Source organism: Marmota monax, unplaced genomic scaffold (assembly GCF_021218885.2).
Source record: "Marmota monax isolate L192 unplaced genomic scaffold, Marmota_monax_Labrador192_F-V1.1 WCK01_AAM20220418_F8-fsc00115, whole genome shotgun sequence".
NCBI classification, from domain to species: Eukaryota; Metazoa; Chordata; class Mammalia; order Rodentia; family Sciuridae; genus Marmota; species Marmota monax.
The window spans coordinates 4,373,824-4,397,994 of NW_026694419.1; the positions used below are offsets into that span (position 1 = coordinate 4,373,824).

A 24,171-nucleotide genomic window follows, 5' to 3' on the forward strand; every position below is an offset into this window, starting at 1 on the left:
ATGAGGTATCTTGCCTGTCTATCATTTCTCAAAATTTAAAACACAGGGCTCACCAATTGTAATTCTTATTTTAGATCTATCAGATCAAACTTATTATTTTACAAACTTGTGAACTGCTAAATGTGTGCATAGCCTGCAAAGTAAAATATATTCTATCTTTTGCAAAATGTCTTCTACCAAATGTTGTCATGAAATGAAATGTAATTTCTTTTTGAAATTTTGTTTGGAGTAAAGTTACAGATCTTCCAAGCTTTTTAGAAAAAAAACATGTACAAAGGTCCTAATTCTGAACAAATTTTTTAGAGAAAGAAAAATCCTGGAGGCTCGCGTGTGAGTGTTCAACCCCCAGAAAAGAATGCAGTTAGTTAATCAGAGAGAATCCATATTATGCAGCTACGTAGGATACAGGTATTTTTATGCCTTTGATAAGAAGTATTTTGTTCCTATAATGAGATGCTGTAGTGATTCAGGAAGGGGCCAGTTGATAATTGAAGGAAAGAAAGAATGTATGGGAAAGTTATTCAGGGTAGTTTTTGTCCCTTTTGTGCCATTAAAAAAAGGCTGTGGTAGAATTCTCAGGGTGTCTCTTAAGTCTTCACCCTGTAAAACTGATTAAGTAGAAACTAATTCAGGAAAAATAGGATGTATGAAAGTTGTATAAGTCATTAATCATTGTAAGCAAATGTACAAAGGGAACTCCTTATTTCTGTTTTTCCTAGTAAGTAGACATTGTTCAATCTAGAGACCTAAACCAGATATACAGGAATCATATTTGATTACTCTTTTATTCACTCCTAATATTTACTCCACTAGCAAATACTGTTATTTTTATCTCTAAAATAAATCTTAAATCCCACCTTCCTCACTAGCTCCACTGTACCTAATCATGCTATCATCTCTGAACTGGTCCAGTCCTTCAGTGGCCTCCACCAGAAGCTGGGTCCCAACGCTTCCATCATTGTTCCATCCTTTCTCTGCACTCCATCTTACATATAGTTGCAAAAATGATTTTTTAAAAATTGTACTAATTAAAACCCTGGTGGCTTTTCAATTTACTTTGAGTAAAATCCAAACTTAAAGACCCTGATGCATTCAGCCCTTACCTGACTCCCCAATCTCATACCAGCTCCTTTGCTCATATACTTTAGCAGTGATATTCTAGGAGTGCTGGGAACCAGGATTTTTAGTGATGATATAAGCTGGTTCATGTTTCTTTAGAAGACTATCTGACTTTTGTAATTGCTTTATAGACAACAATTGAAGGATTGAAACAAGAGAGAAAGGAGGACAATCATGTAAGAGTCTGCCTATTGAATTAAGTGAGGCAACAATAAAGGCTTGGAGTTGGAGGAAGATAATAAAGATGCATTTTTAAGACAGTGGCTGACAAGAATTTCTAATGGACTAGATAAGGAAACTGAGGGAAAGTGAGGGTTTAAAGATAAAGCTAAAGTTTTTGGATTCAGCAACTGAATGAGCTATGGAGTTGGTAAAAAATGGAGTGAAAGTCATTGTACTCCATAAAGTTGTACAATTAAAATAATAGTAAGAAGAATGCTCATACTTAGAAGACATTCAAAAGTTTATTCTATGTTTGGGAGCTGGGAATATACCAAAAAAGAAAGAGAAAAGAATCTCTTCAGGTACTTGACACTCCTACTGCATGATGAATGACAGGTGACATTCCCACCAGTGAGCACCTCAACCCCAGGATTGTGTCTATTGCAAATTAAATCTTGTACAATCAATTTTTATCCAATTGTTTTTCTCAGGAAAAAAAACTTGAATGAAAGTAATAGATAAAACTAAAATCTTTGGTTTTATTTGCTAACTTTGAAATGTCAAGGATGCAGAGAGTGAAGATATTTAGTAGGAGGCTGGAATTATGAGTCCGGGATGTAGGTGAGTGGCAACAGCTAGAAATATGAATTTAGGAGTCATAAACATTTGCTTATTAAAGCAACTGATCTCAGTGTAAAGAACTGGAAGGCCAGGAATGAGCTATATGGTGCTCTAATACTAGAAGCTGAGGGATAAAGACATCACCAGAAGAGCTTAGGAAGAAAAGGCAAGCAAGAAAGGAAGAAAATCAGGAGGGTTTGATGTCCTGAAAATTAATGAAACAAGATCGTATTCCAAAGTTTATTGTATTAATGGAAACTTAAACTATATATTCTAAAAAGATCTTACAAAAAAAAGAACAACTTTCTATTATAACTGATGGATTACTATAGCACAGGGAATGAAAAAGTGGAGAGGGAATCAAGAATTTAGGTAAAATACCATTTTAAACAAAATGTCTATTTAAGGAATACGTAAACAGTGTCTAGACATAATATTTTGTCTGTATCAACTACAAGTATGGTAAATGAAGATGAATGATTATAGTTCAATATCAAGTTCTGGGGAAAAAAGGGAAATGCCTGGTTCTCCATAGATTTTTTAAAGCATATTTCAAATCTTTACAGGTTTGAAACTTGTCATATTTCAAACAATTTTTAAAATGATTTTACCCATTTTAGAAGCATAATTGAGCTTATTATAAAATTACTTACTTGAATTCACATAGTTTTTGTTTGTTTGTTTATTTTTTGATACTAGGGATTGAACATAAAGCACTGAGTCACATTCCCAGCCACCTTCACCATCCATTTTTTAAATTGAGACAGGGTCTTACTAAATTGCTGAGGCTGGCCTTGAACTTGTGATTTTCCTACCTTAGCCTTCCTTGTCATGGTATTACAAGTGACAATTTTATAGGTAAAGTCTAGAACTCTGGTTTTCTGGATAATGATTATGGTTTCTCTTTTTTCTTTTCCCACAAAAGACTACTATTGAGTATCCCTTTTTAAATATTATCATTTTATATTGTACAATTTATAAATCTCATGTACAAAATTGTAAGTGTGGTAGCACCAGCTACATAAGAAAATTAGATACTTCTTAGCTTCAGACTTAAGAGTCATTCACCTGTGAAAGTAAAGTACCTGAGCATCCTGTATCTCAGTAATCTCTGAAGATGGAGACAATAACACAAAAATTATTTTCAATGATTGTACATTTACACATGGATTTACACATGGATTTTTCACATGGAGTTTACACATGGATTTTACATATGGAGTTTACATATGTATTGTACATTTATAGTGCATACAGTGTTCCTAAGTCATATACTCAAAAAGACTAACTTTCTGTGTGACCTTAACCTTGGGCAACACTTTACTTCTCTGGGCCCTATTATTAGGACATAATATTATAGAATGCCTTCAAACAGTAAACATTTTATGGTACTATAGCTTCACGATTCATAAGATTAAGGGAACACTATATATAAACACTATATATATATATATATATATATATATATATATATATTTTTTTTTTTTTTAAAGACTAATGAGGTAAAAAATCTTACAGCAACACAATGGCCTTTATTTTCCAAAGTTCACAATGTTTCATTTAAAACTCTCAATGATACTAAGGGGTTGATCCCTTCATAGTATATTTGATTTCACTGCAATTGCTAACAAAAAACTTATAGTTACTTATACTCCTTTTTTGTCCACACATGAAACTATCTTTTATTTTTTATTTTTTTCTTTTCTTCTTTTATTTTTAACCAAGTAGAATGTCTTACTCTGGCACAATGTTTGAAATATCTTTCCATCCTTCATAAGATTAATGGAAGAAAGGGCTTACCAGTGATATTGTTTTCTAAATGCTAAATGATTAAAGTTAGGGGAAATAGAGCTCATGAAAATTAAATTATAATAAGAACTTATAAGAGGGCAAAAATAAAACAGATCTATTTCCACATTGACAAATATAAGATTTTAGGAGAAAATAATTAAAATTGTACTTATAAAGTGATGATACTAGCTTAATGAAACAAAGACAGCCATCATGTAAACAGTAGGCAATTTTGAATATGAATTTAGATTATGAAGATAGATACAGAGTAACAGCCACAGAAAGCAAGGTAACAAAGATGTCTTCATCCAGTCACAGCACATCAGGCATATAGGGACCTCTTGACACTTTGATATGTGCCATTTTAGGACAATGAACCTTATTACAAAGTGAAAACTTATTTCAATAGTAGTTTAGGTGAAATATAAGCATGTTTTAAAAATCCATTAATGGTGAAAGCTATGTTAGAATACTTGAAAAAGTTAGGGATGATCAGTTTAAGTAAATTTTCTTTTTAATGCTGGAATAACTGTTACATAAAAAATAGCTTTCACTGTGCCAATGCTGAAGACAAAAATCCGGCAACTTCAGACTTCTGCCTTAATAATATAGAATTATGGGGTCCAGTATAGTGTCTATTACCCTCATGTGGCTATTGGATATTTAAGATATGGGCTAGTTTATTCAGGAACTGAAACTTTAATTTTGCTGAATTTTATTGAAATGACATTTAAGTGATAATAACAATAAAAACATACAAAGCTTAGGGTTATAGTGCAGGACAGCATTGAGAACACTTCCATTATTAGAGAAAGTTCTACTAAACAGAGCTCACATTTAGGATTTTAAAAACTCACTTACATTTTTATCCTCTTGTTGAGAAAAATCTATTCTTATCAGTAAGTAAGAGTAGTCAGAGTGCTGGATATAAGTTTAAGATGAAAAATATTATTGTGTTTCTACAGAGGAACAACACAGAAAGAGCTTAAAAGTCATTTACAGTTAAAAAAAAGTTACTCAGGAATAAATCTAAATAAAGATATGTAAGACATTTTTGGAGAAACTACCAAACTGTACTAAAAGATAGAAATAAGGAACTAAATAAGTGCAGAGAAAAACCTTGTTTCTGGATAGAAAGCCTAACTATAATAATAGAAATTCTTTCTAATTTTATGTGCACATTAAGTACAATTTCAGTCAAAATATTTGTGGAACTGTTAATTCTGAAATTTATATAAATGGTCAAATGACCAAGAATAGCCTAAGTAGTCTTAAAGGATATTAATGTAGAAGGATTTGCTCATCAAATATAAAAATTATTATAAAGCTACATTAAGTAAAGATAGTGTAGTGTTGTTTCAAAGTAGTCAAATAAACTCATGAAACAGAATAAGGAGCCCCAGAGATGGATCATAACATATTTGGAAACTTGAAAATTCAGAGAGATCATTAAAGATTACTGGAATAAAGACAGACTATTTAATAAGTGATCCTGGGAAAATTAGTTATGCATAAAATTGGATCACAACTACAAATCAATTTCTCTTTTAATTTTTTTTTAGTTGTAGTTGGACACAATACCTTTCTTTTATTTTATTTATTTTTACGTGGTGCTGAGGATCAAACCCAGCACTTCGCATTTGCTAGGCGAACACTCTACCACTGAGCCACAACCCAGACCCACAAATCAATTTCTTTTATTGTCTTTCGCCTTTTATTATCTGTAATAATAATTTGTTTTACTAATTACTCCTACCCAATGAAATATTTCTAATTAATAAACATCAGTAAAAAAGGAAGTTTTATTTTGCGTACTCAAGAGGAAATGTTGACTTTTATTTTATTTTTTTTTTATTAGTGCATTGTAGTTGTACATAATAGTCGGGTTCATTTTGACAAAATCATGCATGAAATTTAATTTACTCCATTTCACTCCAGTTCTCCCTCTTTCCCTTCCTTCCTCACTCCTCCTATTCTCCTTCTTCTACTCTACTTGTCTTCCTTTCACTCATTTATTTATACAAATCAATTCTTGATAAATTAATATCTTGACTAAAAAAATACACTATAACTTCTAGGAAAAAATTTACAATGATATCTTTATAACATTAAGGCAGAAAAGGACATTTAAGTAAGATGGAAAGGCACAAACTAAAAAGAAAACTTAGATCTCATAAAAATTGGAAGCTGCTATTTCTTCCAAGACAATATTAAAACTGAGAAGACAAGTATAATCTGAGATAAATTATTCATATGATATATAGCTAAAAAGGCTTAATTTGCTATATTTAAAGAAGAATGAGAGTAAAAAAGAAAGAAGATAAATAGAGGAATAGAATATATTCTCTATAATTTTACAAAATAGTTTTGTTGTAAATGAATTATGCTAAATTTATATTTCTTTCTTTAGTTAAATAATTTTTATTTTCCATTTGAACTGCAGAAGATAGAAACAGAAGTTTAGAGAGAAATAGCTGTTACAGTACAACAGCTGTACTCCATGTAAAAATAAGAATTTTAGAAGCTAATGATTCTGAAATTGCCCTTAATCATATCATAAAAATGCTTGAAAAACATGTTGGCAAATCATATAATTTAGATTCTTATCAGGATAATTTTTTACATATATCCACATCATTTGATAGATTATAATGTAGGTGTTATGCCTACATGTAAAGAATGTTATGTAAAATTATTAAAAATCAATCAGAAAACCAGATACATTGTCAGCTTCATCGGTAGTCTGAGATACAAGCATTGATGTCATGGATACTTCTGCCATGGATCTTGGCAAATATGGAGTCTATATTGTCTTATAAATATCCCTAGAATTAGGAGGATCCATTCATTCGTTCAGCCCATTTTCTGCTTGTATTTCATGTGTCATTACAGTGCTGAGTCCTGAGACTAAAGTCAACACACAAGGCAATATAAGGGCAGGTGCCTTTTCTATCTTGTTAACTTTTTCCATTCATCCATTTCAAGATGTCCTTGTTTTGAGTACTTACTAGAGGTCAAGTGCTATGCTAAATATTGACTACCTAATTAAAAATGAGAAAAACTAGCCCCTGATTTTGATGTCACTACTGTCTTTTGTTTTGTCATAAAAAGGGAAGGCCCTTTGCTATAATTTTAATCTCAAATTGCAAATGAAAATAAAATTGTCAGACTCTGACAAGCATGGGTAAATACAACAGAGTTCCTCTTTTATATGTCTCATTCTTCTCCCTTCCATTTCCCTATGTGCACTCACTTGCACATAGACCAAGGCAAGATGTACTTCAACAAGAATCAAGCCAATTTTCTCACACCATTGAGTGGGACTGTTCCTCACTTAGAAGACTTGATGCCATCATGGCCCTTAATTTTGATAAGCAACTAAAGGATCATGTTGACAACCTATGAAAATTATTTCTCTTAGGAGAAAATACCAAGGGTTAATCTGTTGCTTCACATGCATTAACTCCTGGGATTAGACCACAGACACAGGTATCACTATGTGTACTTAGTAACATCAAGCTAAAAATGGGAAAAAAAATATCATGCTGTTATTGTCTTCCCTTTTCTCTAAGGTACTCTCTGATAAACACCTGTGCCTCCAAGGGAATTGTGAGCAAGTTCTTTATAGGGCAGATTAGATATACAAATAGCTATCCTCACACTTAATTTAAGATGACTGAATTTATGAGTTTCAGTGTTCCTACCTGATTGGAAACGTTCTTGTCTTTAATTCATTGATTCTTCTTCTTTTTTTGTTTTTTGGAGATAACCTTTGAACTTCTACCAGATATTGCTTCTTTGGGGAAACCAGTCCTTCCAGAAAATCAGGCAACTGAAATGGAGACAGCAAGGGAAAGGGAAATTATCTATATATGCAGATTTTGCTTTTAACAGTTTTAAGTAAATGTCTAAGTACACCTTTCACTAACAGTAGAATAACTTTAAAGAGATGCATGATTTATAAATTCAAGTACTCATAAAGCAACAAATGACAAAAGTATAGGATGCATTTTGGGTCTTTAAGACAAGCAAAGACTTCCTAATAGAAAAATTATCCTTTGCTAAATAACAAAACTCATTTCTTTCCTTCAGTCTTCACCTAGACTTCTTTTCATGAGTCTTCTCTTAGGATTCTAGGAAATTAATTTGACTAAACTGAAATTTCTTAAAATAAACATAGAAACTTGTTGAAAATATGTCACAGACACCTTTAATGGTTTTTAAGCTCTGCCATACACAAAAGTATTTGTGTGTGTGTGTATGCATGCACACACATATGTGGGGAGAGAATAAATTTGTTGACCCTAGTCAGTGATTTAGAAAGCTGGATATTAGGGTAAAAGGAAAAGAGACAAATAAAGCAAATAAAGTCCCGAGATTGGGATTCCAAAATAACAATAGCAGTTTCCCAAGTGAATAAGGGAAAATCTTCTCAAATTGTAGTCACACCTGTTATAGACCATCTGCCCATAAATTTCATCATTAATGGAACACACTATCTCTCCCTCTCTGCACTCATAAGGCATTCTCTTATAAATTATTCCTCTTTATAAGACCATGTTTTCTTCCATCTGTTTGAATATATTAGGATCTAGGAGGAGCAACATAAATTGAGCCATGCCTTGGGACCTGTACCATGGTATGTAAGAAGCAGTGTATTGTTAGGAGGTAAGAAATAGTTTGTGATTATCTTAGGTTGAGTTCCCCAGAAACAGAACTTATGATAAAAATTTGAATGCAAACTTTTATCTGGGAAATAGTCCCAGGAAACTCAGGAATAGAATGATAATTAAGAATAGAGGCATGGAAGAAAAATAGTAGTCATGTTAGTGAGCAGGTTATTCCTGTCAGAACTGTTAGTCCTTCTAAGGAGTTCAGTGAGACTCTGTGGTACATGCCTTAGAGTTATCCCAATCAATGTGTGAGAAAGCTGATATGCCTATATCTCAAATCCCCTCTAATTGGTTGAAAGCTACACACAGATACATGAACTCATGAACATTCTGATTTGCCCCAACATAAATAATTTCAGGTAATATTATTCTATCACTATATACTGAATGGATGAGTGCTGGGCAATATGGATGGGGCACTGACAGCACTGGATATGGTGGGTGGCAGTAGCATATTAGTGATTGGCTTCTAATTCCAAATGAAAAACCTTAATCTCTGAATTAGTGGAAAACTGTCATTATGTTTGATAGAATCCTAGTGAAGAAAGAGAAGCAATTAAAATTTCAAGTTGACCATTCATTCACTCAGTTATCAACATACATTTAATGAACTTCTAATGTCTGTCAGGAATTAAGCTAGATACTCCTATTATAATCATTATTTTACCATCTAGAATTCATTCTGTTGGAGCACCCAGATATGTAAATCCATAATTATAGTACAAACTAGTACAGAGTTTCTACAAGAAAGATACAGAATTCTACACAGGGAAGACACAGAATTCTACAGTTTTTTACAGGGAAGAAACAGAATTTTAATTCACTAATTTACTGTAAGCCAGTAGTAAATAATAACAGGTCTTCCTTTAGAAGGCAGTAGTGGAGTTGGATATGTAATAGGAAGGAGGGGTGAGTTTTTGAGATTAAAAAGAAGAAAAATTTACAATGGCAAGAAAAAGAATGGTTAGGCACAGAACAGAAAGGATTCTTTTATACAACCAGTATAAAAAGTATGCAGATGTCTGGGATGTAGTTCAGTATTAAAGCACTTAGTATGTGCAAGGTCCTTGGTTCTATCCCCAGTGCTGGGGGAGGGGGAGTGCTCAAAGAGGTGTGTAAAGAGCAAAGACAGTGGATAGGATGGTAGCAGCCAGAAAATGAATGGTCATGTATGTATGATAAAGATGTGGGATTTAATCCTTGGGAAGATGGGCAGCGATTGATTGATTTTAGCTGTCATTGGAAGTTAGAAGAGAGAAAATTTGATTTGCATAATAAAATCAGGATGGGTTAAAGATTTTTGTCTGCTTTAAAAAGATCACTTTGGAAATACCATGGCTGAATTATTGGAGAAGAGTGGTTGCAATGCTGGATTCAGAATGATTAGCCCATTAACATAAGTCAAATGAGAAAATGCGTCATGAAATTCATGACTGACAATTCTTTTCTTTCAATACTAGAAAAATATTATGCCATCATTTCTGACCTTCATTATTTCAGATCAGATTTCTAACGTCATTTGAATTGGGTTTTTCTCTATAATTAATGAATTATTTCTTTCTGTCTGATATTCAGATGTTTTCTTTGTCTTTATTCTTCAGAAATTCAATTATACATAGTGGCATAGATATCTGTGTATATATCCTATTTTGGGTTTGCTCAGGTTGTTGAATCTATAGGTTTATGTTTTTTGCTAAATACTGGAACTTTTTAGTCACTATTTCTTCAAATGCTTTTTTAGTCTCACTTTCCCTTTCTTTTCATTTTGAAATATTGATGACGCAAATATTAGCACCTTTAATTGTTCCACAGGTTCCTGAGATCCTAACTTATCCCCTACTAAGTTTAATTGTCTCTGTTTTTCATATTTGATAAATTCTATTGATCTGTTCTCAGGTTTTCATTATATACACTTTACTATTGAGCCTTTCCAATGAAAGATTATTTTATTTTTGATTTTTGTTTAATTTATTTTTAATTCAATAATTTCCATTACTTTTATAACCTTTATGTCTTTGCTTACTGTTTTAATGTATTTCAAGAAATATATAATTGCTTGTTGAAACATTTTTAATTCTTTGTCAGAACTTTCCAACACCTGATTTATTTAGTGTTGGTGTATGCTTATTGCTTTTTTTATTCACTTTGTGATTTTCTGGGTTTAGGTATGATGAGTGATTTTCAATTTCATTTTGAACATTGAGTATTATATAACTCTTAGTTTTATTTTATTATTATTACTTTCTTACCAGGAAGTGTCTCTATATTGAGGTGTAATGTGAATGTATTGTACAGCTTTTCAGTGGGCCTTACTGACTCCACCTCAGGAAAAGTGTGTCACAGACTCACACTGACTTACTGCAGACAGATGGGAGAAAAGTTTAGCTCTCCAATTAACCTTGCTGATATCTTCCCAAAGAAAGTAAAAACAAAACTTGTTGCCTAAGTGGGAGTAGGAGCTGTTTCTTAATGTGCTCTCTGACACCAGAGGAAAGAAAAGTGAATCATCAACAGGTTTTTTTTCACACCATTCCATTTTGTTGATGCTGGGTATAGGTAGCAGTTCAGATCTCCATTGGGTACCACTGACACCAGATATTATCTCTAACTTTCCATATTTCATTATCCTTGATAAACTAAGCCTCCAAGACTGGGTGGGGACATAATGTTAGCCCTGTCTGGTCCTACCTCTTTAGGTGACCTTCATGCATGAGACTGGAGGCTTTAACTCACCACTGAACCACATTGAAAGAACTCTGGCAAGTGAAATTGGAATCCTATCTGCTTTTGGAGGACAGAAGTGGGATGGTATGGAAAAACTCCTTACTTGGTTTTACTTAAATTAAGGCATAGAGGATGGATGCAATGCAATTTTCCATTACTGTTTGGCTGTAGTAGTATTGCATGTATTTCCAAAATGGTTTTCCCCTTTCCTCATACTTTTTCTTGGAGGAATGTTTTTATCTTGGAATTTTAAAAAAAATTTTAATTTTTTGTATCTGTTGGTGGACATATCTGGGACATTTAGGAGGTAACAAGGAAAAAAATATCATTGCCATGTCATTCTTCAAGTCCAAAGGTCTTTAGAATTTACACCTTACAGTGTTTCCTATGCTTGCTGTTGTTGATTTTTTATTTTTTAATATTTTTACATTACGCTTAGCACTTTAGTTGTAAGTGCAAACAGCAAAGAAAAATGGGGCTACTTCAATTTGTCAAAATCAGAAGTGTGGAGGTCTACTGATGTTAAAAACTTCTGCTAGCCATAAAATGAACTTCAGTGATATAAACCATACCCTTTAGGAATTATTCTGCTATAGAATATGGCTTTTCAAGGTAGCATAGGAATCAACTGAAATAGTTTCTCAGGGGTAACAAAATTATTAATTTGATTTTCATACTTTCAAAGTTAAGTGATCTTCAAGGTGAAATGTACAGATAAGCAAGGGAATAAGACTAAGATAATCATTTGTAATGAATTAGTGTTGGATTCATCAACATAAACTCATGGTTGGCCTAATATAGTTATGCATGGCAATATATACAAATATTTATAGATATGTATATATACAAGGTTTTTCAGCATGGCTTAGTCAGCTGAGAAGACCTAGAAGCAATTTCACTCTAGTAGAAATGAGTATGCCTAATAATCAGATCTTGATGTCTAATGCCATTCTCAAAAAAAAAAAAAAAAAACTAGAACTTCTTGGAGAAATGGTCAATACTAGGACTGGGGCAGGAAATATAAAAGATGAGTCTAGACATCTTATAATGCAAGAAATTGAGGAAGTGATTAAAAATAAATAAACCTACCTTGAATCATGTCAAAGTAGCACAGGAATAAACTGAAAGAGTTTGCAATAGGCTAGGCGCTGTGGTACATACCTGTAATCCCAGAGGTTTGGGAGACTAAGGCAGGAGGATTGCAAGTTTAAAGCCAGCCTCAGCAACTGGCAAGGTGCTAAGCAACTCAGTGAGACCCTATCTCTAAATAAAATATAAAAATAGGGCTGGGGCTGTGGCTCAGTGGTTGAGTGCTCCTGAGTTCAATACCTGGTACCAAGAAAAATGAAAAAAGTTTGCAGTGGCCAAGCTGGACCTCTGAGCAAGAAAAATAAAGATTTGGAATAATGTAATCCAAAGTCTGAAATAAAAGCATATATATATATATATATATATATATATATATATATATATATATTCAGTATATGTATGTATATGTAGTATTTACATATATATAAAAATTTCTGTAAAATTAAAACTGTTCTAAAAAATAAAATCTATTTTAAAAGTCAAGCATTTTGTTCTTTTATGATTATGTTTCTGTATCCCCTAATGAATGTGTAAATTTTCTTTACCTTATTAATATTGATACGGGAGAAAAAACTTTGTGACTCCAATTCAATAAGCAATAATTCTTGATATCAATTTTTTGTAAGAAGCTTCCAAATAAATCTAAGTAAACTGTTTATGAATGCTGACTTTATGTTGATGGTTTAACCTTATATATGGTTAATATGTGCTGTGAGCATGATTTCACTTTAAAAGACAGTGATTATCATAAACATTGATTATAGGCATTGTCTAATAAATGCTGAAATATTAGTGCAAGATGCAGTAATAACTTTACCTAATGTATTTTATGTTATCAAAATAATTTAGTGTTATTTAATCCTGTAAAGGTTTCACTTTTCTACATTTTCCACTCATCTTTGGCCCCCAACCAAAAAAAAAAAAAAAAAATCACAAGGAAAGGATATAATAGGACAGCATGATCGTGAATTTAAATTGGGGACTCATTTTGTCAGCACTTGTGGTTGCCAATGATACTGGCACGTTACTTTTATAAATCCCTTCCATGATAAAATCCAAATCTCCAAAGCAGCTTTCATTGACATGTAGGTGCCTAACAGGCATATGGCATATAGCTTTGTAGTTAGATATATGAAGCACTTTACCTAAAGGTAAAATACCATATTGAAAAGGGTATTTCTCTGTTTTTTGCTACTCAAAGGTCACTCACTATCTACTTTTTATCCACCAGCTCAGAAATGTCCCAAAAATATAGACTATGTATTTGTAGATAAATATTTTATCTTTAGTATGCATCATTCCACATTATTCTATTGGTATAAATATGAAAAGCATCATGTAATTTTGTGTTTAGCATTTAGAAATAGTTAAAATAAATTAGTCACCACATTTTTCTTTTGTGTTTTTCAAAACAGAGCAATTCTTCATATACTGCCCAAGGGAACATAAGTGATTTGGCCATTTTTATCCCTGGTCTGTTTTCTCATCTCTTCTACTATACCATATTTGTTCATTTTTCTCAAAAGTAGGGGGTTCAAAAGCTTAGGTTAAATTAAGACTTAATAATAAAAAATCTGTGGTGCATGCCTATAATCCCAGTGATTCTAGAGGCTGAGGCAGGAGGATTGCAAGTTTAAGGCCAGCCTGTGCAATATACTGAGACAGTGTCTCAAAGGTAAAATACAAAAGGGCTGAGGCTGTAGCTCAGAGGTTAGTCCCTATTACCAATTATAATAATAAAGTAATAAAATTACTAACTGCATATTGAATGTGTGCTTTGCACCTGGCTCTGCAAAAGAAACTCTTTTCACATAATATCAGACAAACCTTCAAAATAGTCCTTCTGATTAATCTCTATTTTACAGATGAAAATAACAAAGATAAGAGATTATTTGCCTAAAGTAAGATGGTCCCATAACTAAAATGAGTTAGAACCTTGGACTTACAGTGCCAGAGTATGTGCTTTTAATCAAAGTAAGTGAGTATATCTCTTTGTGTGTGAAGAAAGAAACTATAATAGAGAATTTCTGAGAAATGGCAAGAATACTGCCAGGTATCCGATAACCAATAATCAGGAACTCCTACCTAGGCAATAAGTGTTCATCCTATGGCTGAATATTAAGGATTTCTCAGTTTTGAACTAAGAAATCATAAGACTTCTAGAAGTTGAGTCGATCCGTATAATAAAAGGCCAAATTATAATTCAGTAACTAAAGAGTTTGAATATATTAGATGTGTTCATATCAGCAAGTTTTCATAATGTGGATAATAAGAGGATTAAGAAATTGGCAAATGCACCTACAGACTCATTTGTTCTCATTTCTGGGAAAGGAAAGATAAATGAGATTAGTAGAAAGGAATGGCTAGGAAATTTAGGTAGTATGCTTAATTTCTACTCCAAGAAAAATATGGCCAAAACAAAAAAAATCTTAGAATGACCCTTTTAACACAAGAAGATATGGCTTTCTCTACAAAATAACTTTGAAGTGTGAATTGTCAAATTAAGTCTAATCCTCTCTCATACTGGATTGCTTGCTTACCTAACAGTATGAAACTTTATATATTGTAGTAATTAGAAAGTCTTAAAAAAAGGAGGTACAAAAAACTTCAATACTCCTTAAAAAGCAAAATTATAAAAAGAATCATGTTAAATAATATTTGAAACAGAACATTTTCATTATTAAAATATTTAGCTTAGTGGTATAGAACTTTAAATATTTTATTTTATTAAATAAATATTGATATGTTTACATAGTTTTTACAAGATAGACAAATTTCTTCATTAACCATTATTCTATTTTGTGACAGTCTTGTAATTAGAATTTTAACAAATGTGTAATTTGCTACAAAGTGAATATAATTTACTAGATCATTTCCCTATTGTTGGCAATTAAAAGTGTTTCCCATTTTTTGCTATTACAAGTGACAGGACAATGAGCACTTTATAATTTTCTAAATATAAATTATTTTTAGAGTAATTTCCAAAATTAAAATTGATGTACAAAAATTTTGAACACTTTTATCTTACTAGACATTGCTAATGAATTACTTTTCAAGTAATAAAACCAAATTAGATTCTGAAGAAATTTGCCAACATAAGATATTATTTTTTATTTTGGTGTTAATAAACTGGAACCTCATATTCCATTTCTTTGAATGTTTTGATTACTATTGTTTGTGTATGTGAATATATGTTCACACACATATCTATATATTTCTCTCATTCTTTTCTGCTTCTTTTTGTAACTTATGTCCAGGTAGCTGGAGAAAAACCGGGAAGAGCAAATTGGAATTCCAATACATTAATGATTGCCTATCTCAAATGAGCTTTCAAGATTAAGAATATTACTCTGACTCACCAGTAAATTCTTTCTCATTCCCCTTAAAGATGATATTTTTCATAAATCTTCCCCACTCTCCTCAAATTTCCCTCTGTCCTCTTACTTTCCTTTCTCTCAGCTAATGAATTGCCTCAGATCTCATTAAGAAAACAGGAGCTGGTAAATGACCCACTGTCAAATCCATTAATTTATTTGCATCTACACTCATCTTTGAAGTCCCTTTTATTATGAGAATTAAAATTAAAAAGTAATTTCTATGGCATGTAGCCACTTTTCCATTTGTTCTCATTTTATCAAAAACGTCACTACAACTCACCTACTCTTTATGAATTATTCCCATCAAAATATAAACTTATACTAGGCTGGTAACTCCTTAAAATTTTAGAATGAAAATATATCTTCATATATATTCATTATCCAATTCATATATAATTAAAATTGTTATCTTCACATATTGTTTCCACTTCCTCATGTTCCATTTACTCTGTAATGTACTTCCGTCTGACTAACCCACCCCCACATTTCTCCACTGCTCTGAAACTTTTACCTATGCAGGGAACTCGTCATCCCCATGTCACTACAAATAGTGGAAGCTTTTTGTCCTTATATTTCTAGGCTGTGTTCTTCTATTAAAAAGAAAATAAAATAACAAACAAAAATTGTTTTATGATTCTATGCTCTTACACTTTTACAATCTTCTACCTCAGTATATTTTGTTGCCCCCCTTTCATCTAATTTCTAAATGTTCTGATTTCATTTACCTTGAAATTAAATTATTAAATCTAAAAGACCAGAAAGCAGTGGAACATTTTGTATTGAATATGAACCAATAAGTCATACACTAGCAACTATGTATGACTGATTGATTCTACTGAATGAACAAGTATTTTTTATTACTCTTACTCTTTTCTTTCAAAAGAGAAATATTTTTCTTGTAGTGTTTCTCGTTTTTTCCTGTTCCTTCCTATATTTATTTATTTGTTCAGAACGTTTCCTGAGTATCTACCATGCTTTTTTGAAAATTTTAAAAGATTCACTAGTGAACAAGAAGTGCAAAGTTCTTGTTCTTAAGCAACTATCCCAGATGTATGGAGGTAAAGAAATGAACACATTTCATTTAGTGAAAGACATACAAATGTATAATTGGGTAGAAAATTGAGGAGGCCAGTCTCTCTGGCTAAGGTAGCAGTATTGGCAATTCAAATGAGATGTAAGTGATCAAAGAGAAACCAATATAGGCACGAAAATTAAAAAAAAAATGTAGTCATGATATTGCTGTATCTGAGGACTTAAAAAGACCTGGAACCAGGTGAAGATCTGAAAAAGATGGTGGGGGTAGCCACAGCACATAGTGCTCATAAGTCTTGCTAAATATTTTATGTGTTACTCTCTTTTTAATAGATGGTCTTTGAAGGTTTTAAGCAGGCCAATGATATCATCTGACTTGTGCTTTTTAGAAGATTACTTTGATTATTGAGACTTTAAACAAAAAGTATGCCTCTGTGAAATGTGAGTTGAAATATAATGAATTTTAAAATATCAATGAGTTAAAAAGTAACTGATTGACTATCACAATTAGTCCCAACTAAGCTACACTAACAAAAGCTTGGTGATCCTGAGATTCTGGGAAATATTAGATTAGGGAAACCCAGCTTTTTTCATATTAGTATGATTTTAAAATTCTATCTGTTTGGGGTCCAGGATTATTAGAACTGAGAGGTGGACAAGGGATTTAGAGTAGGAAAAAAGATCTTGTAGGTAGCTGCTATTTCCCTTTTAGTGGGACAAGTAAATGGTGCGGGGTTGATTACCCTCCTGGGAGTGAATTTCTTAAATGTTAGAACTAACAAATGTGCTATTTGCTGAAAAACTACTATGTATTAGGCACTAAGCTGGGAATAGGGATGCAAAGGAGACAGTTAACATTATGAGCAGCTGTTACTTGATAAGAGGCGCTGTGCTAATGCTTACTGTGCATCACCTCATTTCAATTTACACCATAACACTAAGAGGTAAATGCATTTATTATCCCATTTTCCAGATAAGAAATCTAATATTTTAAAAGTGTTTCAGTGATTTCTCCAGGGTTACATAAGTGCATTAGGGTGTAGGCAGTATTTAGACTCAGAAGATCTGATATCAATTCCAGCTCTCTTAACCATTATATTATTGCCTACAAGGACCCTATTTGAGAAGTCCAAAATAATACATTTATGTGCACCAATCTTAAGACTTCCTGGCACAAATTGACTGTGTGGGAAGGCCTGGGTTTATGCAAGATGCACTTGGAATGAAGAAGCTTTTGAGGGAAGGTCACAAAAACATTCTCTCCATATTATAGGGAAGCAGAAGCAAGAATAAATTGGCCTAAGGCAATGGGGTAAGCTAATAGCATGATGATGAGAAGCCAAGGAGTTTTTTTTTTCTTTTGTTCTGTAATTATTAAATTATATACTTCAAAATATCAAAAGAAAACCACTGTATATTATGCAGTTGTGAACCCAGCTTGAATCCTGGCATATGCAGATATAACATTGGCATTTAGATATAGTTAAATACAAGTCTATATTTTTAGCTATAAAGCAAAATAATTTTCTAATATATATATACATATATATATTAGGAATGTCTTCGGAGAAAATATTTGAAGCCTATAATCTAAGGGGAAAACAATTTTGCAAAAAGATCTTTCAGAAGAAGCAAGTCCAACAATGACAAACCTTTAGTGAGGTTTGTACCAATACAGCATACCTCATGTTGTTTATCTGTGCGTTTTTCTGGAAGGTAGTCAGTGTCCATCAGTTCTCAAAGTGATAAAGATTCACACTGAGAAGGAAGAAAGAGCTTTGCTCTGGAATTAGATCAGCTTAGGTACCTACTTAACTCTAATTAGGTACCAATCTTAATTTTTCAAAGCTCATTTCCTATCTACAAATAGGAATTTCATTATCTATTACAAAGAGATGTAATGAAATTAAATAACATATATAAAAATCTATATATTCTATCAGACTATTAGAACATGCCTACTAAATGTTAAATGAGCTGAAAATACTCTGCTTCCTTAAAATGGATGAAACCTGTCCTTTTGTTCTTCATGGTAAGTTATTGGTTTAAATATCAAAGCCAAAGTTACTTAAAAATTATTCTTGTTCTTTCACAGTCCATCTGCTACCCCAATGTATTCCTTAATGAATCAAGTCTCAATATTACCAAAATCTATCACTTTAGCTATGACTGTTCATGTTTAAGGTATTTCAGTGTGAAATAAGTCATTATTCAAAAGAATCGCTAATGTGGTTTTCTTGATGATTTCATTGAGACATAAATACATCTTAATTAGAATTAGTTTTTGAAGAAGAGGAGAGCAATGAATCAAACTGTGGGTAAGAAAACCTTTTATTTCTGTACAAGATGTTATTGTCATTTGCTCTGGATGGAAAAAAGACAGCTTATATTTAGTCTAATTTATGTTTCATGATTTGTTTAAAAGAAAATGTCATTTAAATTTAGAGTGATAGAACAATTGAGTTTTCTTTAAATAGAAATGCAGATTTATAATTTTCTTAGTGAAAGTAGGAAGACTGTTTACTTTGCAAGTTCCCAGACTCTGCTTGAGTTTTAAGACCTAAACTCTAAAATGCAAACATAATCAGTATTCCAGATGTGGCAATCAGGAAATGATTTGTGTGCCAGCAAACATAACACATGAATAGTGAAAGTCAAAATGATGCCAAATGTGTATGAAAGTAGACTACATAAAATTATACATTACCTTTGCAGATTAATTATAAAATTCAGAAAGACTTGTATGATTTGTTCTTATTTAAATGCAGAAAGCAGGATCAGATTATCTGTTATGAAATTGGTACAATGATATGACCAAAACTTTTTTTGTCCTGAGGACTGAACTCAGGGATGCTTTACCACTGAGCTACATCCCCAGTTCTTTTTATTTTTTAAGACAGCATCTCACTAAGTTACTGAGGGTCTTGGTATATTGCTGAAATTGGCCTCAAACTGAAGAGATGAATAGGTAGCAGTTTATTTTTTCCAAACTATAAGGAACCAGCGTTTAGTTTTTATCAAAACCTTAGTTTCGGGTTATCAGGGCCTGCAGTTCCTAAGCAAACAATACAATGCTTACACTAGTACTGCTTCCCTTCAAAGAACAGCTCCCCAGAATAGCCACTAGGTCCTCTCCCTTCTCTCCTGAATGTCTTGGTCAAAGAATCCAGAAAACCTCTTTTTATTTCATAGCTAGTACCTGGTCATGTTGATAATTCAAACACCTTAGCTATTTCCTAAGACAGGTAGTATATATGCAAGATTTAGATAAAACAACGCCTTGTCCTGGGGATGTTGCAAGTGGTATGGTACTTGATCAACCCTGCCACAACCCCTCATGCCTATAAAATGCTTAATGCTCAGTTTTTAAGACAGTATGAAGCACCAGTAACTGCTAACCAGCAGTATTCTTACATCATTTTTATTTAAAGTAACCTGTTTAAAACAAAGAAAGAACTGCATTCTTTATGTATTGCTTAAGGATTCTATGTTTCTTCCATACACCTGTATTCTTTGTCTTCAACTGAGGTAAAGGAAATAAATATTTGTTAATTATTTACACTGAGTGGGGCTCAGGATTGAAACTGGCCTGGGTTTAAATTTTAGCTCTGTCATTTACTTAGACCTCCCTGTGCCTCAGTTCTCTTACTGTTAATAATTATTTCAGAAACATTCTAAGGATTATAAATAATTAAAATGTTTAAATCCAGAAGAGGCATCCATTACCTGATTTGAAGTGAAATACTTAGTAATTTGTTTTTGTTTTGAGAATCTAACATTGAGGTTATTAAGTCAGAGGAGAGGTAGAAATAATAATGCTGAGGTTTAGGAAAGCTGAAATTTATCAACCCAAATTAGCATCACAGGTGATTTTTCATGGACTTGATATACATGATAAACACTCAATTTGTGTTTATCTGCATTTCTTCATATCAACCAACCAATAGCACACAGCATTTTGCAATGTAACTCCAGGCTTTTGCTCATACAAAACCAGTCAAAACTTATAATTGGTAGAAGAAACTTGGAAACAATTTTATGATCAAAAGAACTACAGTTCTTTCTGGAATACAGATTATTAACCTGGAAAAGGACAAGCGATATTTAAATGAGGTTACAATTTAGGTCAAAACTAATCATGTCACTACCTGTTTCAGTTTAGTGGGATTGAAATTCTTGACACGACTGTCCCTTTCAAAGCAGGAATACCTCCTAGATAACCTGCAATTGAAGAGCCTCAGTCACTTTTTCAAAAAATGGGTATGTTAATGCCATTATGACAAGAGTATTATGAACATTAATTTCTTTAGCAACCTTACCTCAAAGTAATAAAATCTTTCATTTCTTTTTCCTTCTTATGTTCTTTCTTTATTTTTTAAATGTTTTATTCTAATTTGTTATAAATGACAGCAGAATGCATCACAATTCATATTACATATATAGAGCAAGTTTTCATATTTTTGGTTGTATACAAAATACATTCACACCATTCGTGTCTTTTTTTTTTACCCCCTTGTCCCTCCCTTCCCTCCCACCCCTCTGCCCTATCTAGAGTTTGTCCAATCTTCCCCTGCTCCCGCTCCCAACCCCACTATGAATCATCCTCCTTATATCAGAGAAAACATTCAGCATTTTTTTTTTTTTGGAATTGGCTAACTTCACTTAGCATTACATTCTCCAACTCCATCCATTTACCTGTAAATGGCATGATTTTATTCTCTTTTATTGCTGAGTAATATTCCATTGTGTGTGTGTGTGTATGTATATATATATATATATATATATATATATATCACATTTTCTTTTCCATTAATTTACTGAAGGGCATCTAGGTTGGTTCCACAGTTCAGCTAATGTGAATTGTGCTGCAATAAACACTGATGTGGCTGTGACCCTGTAGTATGCTGTTTTTATGTTCTTCCCTGTTCTGAGTTCTCTGCATCATGTTTCACCATGATATTCACTGTAATGTTTTGAAATAATCTCACATGACTTCTAACATAACAAACAAATCCTAATAAATTGTTGAGTAAGCAGTATCATTATTACTTTGGGTAGACAACCTGGTTTGCCCATATAATATAACTATTTGCTCCTTCTTTACTATTAGTTGCTCTTACTCATGAGCACAAATTGAGTGTTTATCATGTATATCAAGTCCATGAAAAATCACCTGTGATGCTAATTTGGGTTGATAAATTTCAGCTTTTCTAAACCTCACCATTATTATTTCTACCTCTCCTCTGACTTAATAACCTCAATAAATGGCTTCTAATTAGTCGTTATACTAATTGGCATTACATTCATTCTACCTTGTGTTTCTCCTTTGCTTAAACCAAATGTCAGCCAACTCCAAGTTTACTGTGAGGGACCTTCTGAATATGAGGAAGCTTGGGAGGAAAAAAGGATTAGTAAGGTAAATAGCCACATGTGAAGTTGGTAGAAGCTTTGACAGTAGCAAAGCTAGTGAAATTAGAGTCAATTAATGGTCAGAAACTCTGTCATGTGGACCATTTACTGGTTGCAACTGGGCTCGCAAACACTAGAAAGCAAGGGGTGGTAAATACCTTGTTCCTGCCAACTTCTGCTTGTTATCAGAGCAATTCTTTACTACTTTATAAAACAACAAAATTTTAGTGTTCAAATGTAAATGTTATCAATATCAGTGATAGAAATAAACCTGCTCAAGTTGCTTCATAAATCTAGTTTGACAGCATCTTCAATTTCATAGTGAAAATTATTTAGTAGAAAAGTAAAATTCATTCAAAGTACAATACTATTTTAACCTCAAAAAATTCAAAAGGATTTGCTTATTCAGTCTTGGCATACTTTTCTTCAAAGAATATATTAGAACCCCTTCTTTTTATTAAGACTTGTTTCTCTGTAGAGAAAGAGTGTATTCGTATTCATAACTATCAGATAAATCAATGAACTGACTTGCTTGGTTCATTAAACACTTTTTCCTCATTTCCTAAGAAGGAGCAAGATATCTGATAAGAAAACTAAAATCACCCTCTTGTTAAAATCATAAACAATGAAATGTTAGTAAATAATTTTTACTTTCCATGCAAAATGATCAACAACTAAATAATATCCCATGTAAATAACAGAAAATCATCTTTTACTGTCTAATTCTGTTGAAAGAAAACTGCATCTTTATTTAGAAATTATTTTCAAAACAAATGTTCTTTAGGTAACTGAGTAAATATGAATGTTAAGATCAGCTGGTTTTAATTTGGATAACTGCCAAACATAATTTTTAAATGCTGAGGATGTTTTTAAACTACTATTTCATTTTGACATTATATACAGGACAAAGGAAGAACTGCTTTCTACTTTTTCCTACTCCTTTTCGCTGTCACTCGTTTTGGATTCAGGAAACAGGGAATGATTTTAGTGTTTTCTTAGGTTCTAAATAGAAATATTTAGGTTTTAAATAGAAAGTAGGTTTACTTTCTATTTAGAACCTAAAGAGAAATTATGTTTGCTGTTGTTTCTGATATCTAAGCCTGTGGTACAGTTACTTCTCTTCAGCTGTATGGCTTACAGAACTAGTCTTATTATTGGGTGAAGCAGAAAACTTCTGATTCCTAAAAATGTCTTCCCACCTACTAACCTATGTTTGGTAGAGTCATCCCTGATCTGAGAACCTTTTTTACTTTAAGTCTTTCTTTCCCATTGAAATTCAAATATCTGTACTTTTAAGATCTTAGTCATTTTTTTACCTCAGCCTGAATGATCCACAAGGAAGTTTTGAGGATGTGGAGGAGGGAGGAGAACTTGGGGGCATATGGTTTCTTCATCAGGTATTAGGTAACAGAACTTACAGTAATAAATAGACTCAAAGGAGAAAGAAACTTTAAAAAGTGGAGTTCAATGAAACTTTTAAACAATCTGCATAGTTTTTCTAAGGTCTGTTCTCATTGGAAAAGAAGATTCTGAAGGTGATTGCTACTCTTGTTTTAAAAATTTGTCTCAAAAGCATAAACAATAAAATTTTTGTGCCCCTGTATATTACAGAATGCATACTATTATTCAAATAGTGCAAGGAACCCAGATTCCCCTAGGCCTCAGCCATGTAACATTTTGTATCTTGCTCACTTTGAGTATCAGAAACTGGAATGAAGAAATCTGGTTCATCTTATTTTAAACTCCTTATTTTCCAAATTTGAACATTTTTAAAATATAGACTCTAAAATGACTACAAAAATACTGTAAAATTATTAATTGAAAAAATGTAGTGTTTACTTTTGCCATACATTATGTGCAATTTATTGACTTATAAGTATATCTTTACATATTCCATAATCTAAAATTTATATTAGATGTAACTACTGTCTTGTTCTGGTGTCAACCATAAAAGCCTCTCTGAAACTTTATGATATTCTCTGCTACAAAAATATGTCTCTGTTTTTTATCTTTGTTTCTATAGTAGTGGAATCTATATTATCTAACAGATTATTTTCATCCAGGTAAACTTTTTATAGACACTTTCTTGAATCAGTATAAAATACCAATTACAGAGAATTTTCTATTTCTATTCATACTTTTAAAATCAACTGAAAGGGCAAAGTCTTCATCAA

General features: G+C 32.3%; 1 protein-coding gene across 1 annotated transcript in view; it reads right to left on the reverse strand.

The window, feature by feature from the left end:
• Pkia (cAMP-dependent protein kinase inhibitor alpha) overlaps nt 1–24,171 on the reverse strand; it is an 89,379-nt gene that overhangs the window by 27,573 nt on the left and 37,635 nt on the right. The window contains exon 2 of the mRNA XM_046468244.2: nt 7,398–7,525. The gene's annotated coding sequence lies outside the window, so the exon portion shown is untranslated. The remainder of the gene's footprint in view (nt 1–7,397; nt 7,526–24,171) is intronic.